Genomic DNA, 7,389 nt, shown 5'->3' on the forward strand with positions numbered 1-7,389 from the left:
TTGCGTAATGGTCGGAGATACATTTCCGATTTATGCAAAATTCGAGTTACGCAAGGCGTTCCGGACCGGAATGCTTGTGTAAGTCAGGGAGTGTCTGTATCATGTCGTTAATAGGGACACAACACAATGTTGTTTGACAGGCAGAGGGATGGCATCATTGGGACATCTGAAGACGCACATTACTTTTCTTTACTGAACCTGTCAAGAAATAATGTTGCAGAAGAAAGCAAGTTCCAATACAGTTGAGACTTCAGTTTTTTTACCCTTTTCTTTCTACTATCTTGTAACTCCAAGGTCTTTATCAGAACCAGCACATACCAGTGAGCCACAAAGCATTTTCTTAAAATTTAAATTTACAGAGTAAAACCCTAATAGTAACATCTTTCTGCAAACTTGAGCTGGAGAGGGGGGTGTAATAGGGGTCCGCCTCCACCCTCATCCTCTTCCCTGCAGAAAGTCCTCCAGGTGTGCTGCTGTGATTTCCAAGTCCTCCAGGTGTGCTTTATTTCCAAGTCCCTTTCACCAATATCGCCACAGTCCCCGTGCTCACCATTATTTACAGTGTTTGCTGACATTTAGGCCCTCTCAGCAGGACCTGAAGGGAACAGCGGTCTCCCTTCTCTGAGACCTATAGGTCAGGCTCAGGTAGACTTGTTCCTCCCTCTCTCTCCTCTTGTGCCCCCCCCCATTTCCTTCCTGTGCCTTTTATCAGCCCTGGGCTGATGGGGCCAATTGAGTTCTTACCCCCACCCAGCCCACCAGCCTGATCAAATTATTACTGCAATCCACTTCTCCTATGGCCCTAGTTAGCCTCCATGTGATCAGAGTGCTGGCTCACCTGCTCACTCCCTACACTCTGTCAAAGAGGGTGTGGGGGGCAGAGGCGGAGGGAAGAATGGTTTTCCTATCTTGAGAGAATTATCAAGATTTTCAAAATGATTCCCATTCTCAATCTGGATGAAAAATTTGAAATCTCAAAATTTCACAATCCAAAAATCCTGCCCTGTCAAGGTTCCTCCCCCACTCTGAACTCTAGGGTACAGATGTGGGGACCTGCATGAAAACCTCCTAAGCTTACTTTTACCAGCTTAGGTAAAAACTTCTCCAAGATACAAATTAATTTTATCCTTTGTCCTTGGAATAACCACTGCCACCACCAAACTCTAACTGGGTTTACTGGGAAACGTAGTTTGGACACGTCTTTCCCCCCAAAATCCTCCCAACCCTTGCGCCCCACTTCCTGGGAAAGGTTTGGTAAAAATCCTCACCAATTTGCATAGGTGACCACAGACCCAAACCCTTGGATCTGAGAACAATGAAAAAGCATTCAGTTTTCTTACAAGGAGACTTTTAATAGAAATAGAAGTAAATAGGAGTAAAGGAATCACCCCTGTAAAATCAGGATGGTAGGTACCTTACAGGGTAATTAGATTCAAAACATAGAGAATCCCTCTAGGCAAAACCTTAAGTCACAAAAAAGACACACAGACAGAAATAGTCATTCTATTCAGCACAATTCTTTTCTCAGCCATTTAAAGAAATCAGAATCTAACACATACCTAGCTAGATTACTTACTAAAAGTTCTAAGACTCCATTCCTGGTCTATCCCCGGCAAAGCAGCATACCAACAGACACAGACCCTTTGTTTCTCTCCCTCCTCCCAGCTTTTGAAAGTATCCTGTCTCCTCATTGGTCATTTTGGTCAGGTGCCAGCGAGGTTACCTTTAGCTTCTTAACCCTTTACAGGTGAGAGGATTTTTCCTCTGGCCAGGAGGGATTTTAAAGGGGTTTACCCTTCCCTTTATATTTATGACATGCCCCTTCCCACTAACTCCCCAAAATTGCAAATTGGGTCCATAGAAAGGGTTCAGATGCGTGCAAAGATCTGCAGAGAAGTTGAAGCCATTCAGGCAGATGTCCCATCATGCTACCCTGTGGGTCTTCCTCCCTTGGGTAGCCCAGATTCTGTGGAAGCCATGCTGCCAATGGATTCCCTTTCTTTCTGGACTGTGCCACAGAGGCCATGACAGGGAGTCTCTGGGACTTAACTAATGTTAAACATTAACTGCCTCACATATGTACAAGTAGAAATCTGCAGGGTCTTGAGGGCAGCATGCTCAGACTGGGTGCTGCCAAATTCTGTCTCCACCCATCCCCCAGCTTCTCCCTTGCAAATCCACGGAGCTCTGTGTATGTGGATGAGAAGCGGGGCGGGAAAGGAGGGACCATTCCACATTGGTTTCACTTCCTTCAGTGACTTAGGGACTTTCTGCCATAATTCCCACTGCTTTGGGCCATGCAACAGAAAGGTGCTTGTGACTCTCAGTTGTCACATCCAGGAACTAACTTTCATGTTGCACCTCATGTGCTGAGGGAGTGACTAGATGGTCTTCCTGCATATGCTCTAATTCCGCATAGACGGAAATGTCTGTATTGTCAGTGGATACTGGGAAAATAAGCTGTCAGGAAGCAAAGTATGACTTCTCTGTCATTCAATGGGAAATATACTCTATTGATCAGATTTCTTCAATAAAACATCAGTATAATGTATAATGGCCTGGCTGATAGCTGAATGGCTAGTGCCTATAGTCCCTTCTACAATGGTCTGAAATGCCCCTTCAGCCAGGAAATCTAATGCTAGTGTTACTTTGATTACTAAGGATAGAACTGTAACCCCCACTGCTAAATAACTTAATTTCTGCATCTTTTTGTCATTCTGTGTAAAGCTCTCATGAATGATCTTTTAATAAATCTTTTGGTTTTTGGTAAAATATGTAGGACAATAAAGCTGAGTAGTTTTTGTTTTTTTTCTGGGTTGGTGTCATGGCTGCTTCTCAGCTGCCCATCGCTTGTTTCAGCTTCCATATCATTGCTGATCCCTGTGAGGGAGCATAAACTTATGGACTTATGAACGGAAAGAATTTTATATAATGTGGATAATGGATCAGTCATGTTGCCTTTCATTCAAGGAAGAGTCCTGATGTCCCATCCCACCCCCCACGCGCTCCAACTGGTACTTAGAACTAAGTGTGTGACTAATCATTCTCCAGATTTTTCATGGGGGTGGGTCCCAATTGGACTCCATCCTTGGCCGCCTCCTCTTCTCCTTTCACACGGTCTGTGTGGGTGATCTCATCCACTAGCCTATCTTCATCTATCTTCATTAAGAGCTGAAAAGCTACCTTTCCTCTCCTAATCCAGTCAGACATCTTAGCCTGTCTCTGACCTTTCTTCCTGGAAGTCTGGCCCTCAATTTAAACGTAACATGGCCAAAACTAAACCCCTTGGCTTTCTTCCCAAACTGTCTCCCCTCCCCAACTCTTTCTCTTGCCCTTATGTATATGTACCCAGCTCTTTTGTGCAAAGAAGAGCAAAAGAATTTGGATTTATTTTTGGCATTTCTAATAATTTTTCATTTGTGAGGAAAGTGAGCTTGTGTACCTCTTACACAGCCATACTCTGCTCAAATTCCCATACGGTTTTTGAAGATGCAACTTTATACATTGGTCTTGCCTTCACAACAGAAATAGCACAGAAGAAAGATAACTTTTCCTGTATTTCAGCCTTGTGACTGATCAATGAAAGGATAAACCCAGATGAATAGAGTGAGCCTATAGGACTTGCATCTTTTTTTGTCAGCAAATAACTTGTAGTAAAATAAAGTACATATGATTTCCTTTAATGTATATTGACCCAAATCTAAATAGGGAAAAACTGAGAATGACACACAGCAACGTCATGGCTTAACATAAGAGAAAATAGGGGCTTCTTTCACACTGTTCTATGACTCATTCCGGATAATGTCAACAATTATACATGGGCTGTAAATCCAACACAGCAGCAAACCATATCACAAATCCCTGCTGGGATCTTCTTTGAGGTGCCTAACAGAAATCAGCACCCAAGCCTCAATCTGAAATGTTTCACTAGTTCCAAGATCTGCTGGAGGGTGAAGAGATCTCATTGAAATATGAATCGCTACAGAGAGAAATCTCCAAGTCTTCATTCCATAGCAGGAAGGAACACAAACTGATGAAAAAGGTAAATTAATGGAGCAATAACCGGTGTGTGTTTGCACTTTCTGTGGTATCAGGGCCTGATCCTCCAGTTTTTATTCAGGTGTAACTCATTGAATCCAAAATGAGCTTTGCTTCAGTAAGGACTGCAGGAGCTGTTCCACAATAAGTTTTAATGTACTTAGATTGGGGACATCATCAAGAAGCTTACACAGAGTAGGCATTAGATACTGTCAAGGTTCCTCCCCCACTCTGAACTCTAGGGTACAGATGTGGGGACCTGCATGAAAAACCTCCTAAGCTTATCTTTACCAGCTTAGGTCAAAACTTCCCCAAGGTACAAAATATTACCCCCGTTATCCTTGGAATGGCCGCTACCACCACCAAACTAATACTGGTTACTGGGGAAGAGCTGTTTGGACGCGTCCTTCCCCCCAAAATACTTCCCAAAACCTTGCACCCCACTTCCTGGACAAGGTTTGGTAAAAAGCCTCACCAATTTGCCTAGGTGACTACAGACCCAGACCCTTGGATCTTAAGAACAATGAACAATCCTCCCAACACTTGCACTCCCCCTTTCCTGGGAAATGTTGGATAAAAAGCCTCACCAATTTGCATAGGTGACCACAGACCCAAACCCTTGGATCTGAGAACAATGAAAAAGCATTCAGTGTTTTACAAGAAGACTTTTAATAAAAAATAGAAATAAAGAAATCCCCCCTGTAAAATCAGGATGGTATATATCTTACAGGGTAATTAGATTCAAAAACATAGAGAACCCCTCTAGGCAAAACCTTAAGTTACAAAAAAGATACACAGACAGAAATAGTTATTCTATTCAGCACAATTCTTTTCTCAGCCATTTAAAGAAATCATAATCTAACACATACCTAGCTAGATTACTTACTAAAAGTTCTAAGACTCCATTCCTGTTCTGTCCCCGGCCAAGACGACTACAGACAGACACAGACCCTTTGTTTCTCTCCCTCCTCCCAGCTTTTGAAAGTATCTTGTCTCCTCATTGGTCATTTTGGTCAGGTGCCAGCGAGGTTACCTTTAGCTTCTTAACCCTTTACAGGTGAGAGGAGCTTTCCCCTGGCCAGGAGGGATTTCAAAGGGGTTTACCCTTCCCTTTATATTTATGACACGCCCCCCAAATCTCAGCTAGGGTGAAACACTGGCTGGGATTTCTTCCTGGAGCTCTAGGAAAACAGAGTTAATAAGACACATGCATCTCTAAATATACTACCAAGTACATAAAGACTAACAATATTTTCCACATCTCAAGGACGATTTTAACCAGTTGATTCTGGGAAACTTTCACGGGAGAGTGCATCAGCCACTTTGTTAGAAGCTCCTGAGATGTGTTGGATGTCGAAATCAAAATCTTGGAGAGCTAAACTCCACCGAAGAAGTTTTTTGTTAGTTTCTTTGACGGTGTGAAGCCACTTTAGTGCAGCATGGTCGGTTTGCAGGTGGAAACGCCGTCCCCAAACATATGGGCGTAGCTTTTCCAGAGCGTAGACAATGGCATAACATTCTTTTTCAGTGACTGACCAGTTGCTTTCCCTCTCAGACAGTTTTTTGCTGAGAAACACTACAGGGTGGAATTCTTGATCAGGTCCTTTCTGCATTAAAACTGCTCCCACACCACGCTCGGATGCATCTGTGGTTACTAGGAACGGTTTGTCAAAGTCTGGGGCCCTTAGTACAGGGTCAGACATGAGTGTCGCTTTAAGCTTGTTAAAGGCCTTCTGACACTTTCCGGTCCACTGAACAGCATTTGGCTGTTTCTTTTTGGTTAGGTCTGTCAGTGGGGCAGCGATTTGGCTGTAGTGCGGTACAAATCGTCTGTAATAACCGGCCAAGCCTAAGAAGGATTGAACCTGTTTCTTTGACTTTGGGACAGGCCACTTTTGGATAGCATCCACTTTGGCCTGTAGGGGGCTGATAGTTCCTTGACCCACCTGGTGTCCAAGGTAAGTCACTCTGTTTAGGCCTATTTGACACTTCTTAGCCTTAACAGTTAGTCCTGCCTCCCTTATGCGCTCAAGGACTTTTTGTAGATGTTCCAGGTGGTCTGCCCAGGAATCCGAAAATATGGCCACATCGTCAAGGTAGGCGACTGCATATTCTCCTAATCCCGCTAGGAGACCATCTACAAGTCTTTGGAAAGTGGCGGGTGCATTTCGCAGCCCGAAAGGGAGTACATTAAATTCATACAGCCCGAGATGTGTGATGAAGGCTGACCTTTCCTTGGCAGATTAATCTAGCGGTACCTGCCAGTACCCCTTGGTTAAGTCCAAGGTAGAGATGAACTGGGCCCTTCCCAGTTTCTCTAATAGTTCATCTGTGCGTGGCATGGGATAGTTGTCTGGGCGAGTTACAGCATTTAGCTTACGGTAGTCCACGCAAAAACGTATTTCCCCATCTGGTTTGGGAACTAGAACCACTGGAGATGCCCATGCACTTTCAGAGGGGCGGATTACCCCCATCTGTAACATATCCTGGATCTCCCGTTCTATAGCAGTTTTAGCTTGAGGAGACACCCGGTAAGGTTGGACCCTAATTGGGTGAGCATTACCTGTGTCAATGGAGTGGTATGCCCGTTCAGTCAGTCCTGGGGTGGCTGAGAACGTTGGCGCGTAGCTAGTGCACAGCTCCTGGATCTGCTGTCGCTGCATACGCCCAAGGGTCATGGAGAGGTTCACCTCTTCCACACCACCAGCACATTTCCCTTCGTAGTAGACACCTTCAGGCCACTCAGCGTCGTCTCCTCCCTGGGCTGTAAACTGACAAACCTTTTAATTCTCTGGATCGATTAGAAGAGCTGAGAGGCGGTGGGTTGCTCCGTGCCGCCGTCCAAGCTCTCTGGAGGCTTTCATCTGCTTCCTGTTCGGTCTGGAACTGTTCCCTTGATGCTGGAGACATCAGTTCCTCATGGGATTGTGGACCTAGGCTTGGTCCCTCTGGAAGCGATATAGGGGATGGAGCTGTTTCTGTTGACTGTGAACCGCTCTCCGCTGGTGCACTATGTTGGGATTCAGGCTCCGGCTGAGCCTCTTGTGTAGGGTTATCGGCTGCTGCCAGTTCAGGTTCGGTGGGGCCCTCTGGTGTTGAGGTTGCAAGTACTGGATTCAGTGCTGACACGGGGTCTGGTGTTGGTTGTTTGGCTGGTTCCGGTTCTGGGACTGGTTCCGTCTGGGTCTCTGGGACTGGATCCACTACTGCTGTTGCAGACATTGGCCTGGGGTCCAGGTCCATCACCTCTGACTGGGTCCTGATAGAAGTTTCCGGAACAGAGCTAGGCCTCACGGCTTGTTTAGCCTGGTTGCGGGTGACCATTCCCACCCTCTTGGCCTGCTTCACATG

Source organism: Lepidochelys olivacea (genome assembly GCF_965140295.1).
Source record: "Lepidochelys olivacea isolate rLepOli2 genome assembly, chromosome: 1".
NCBI lineage: Eukaryota > Metazoa > Chordata > Testudines > Cheloniidae > Lepidochelys > Lepidochelys olivacea.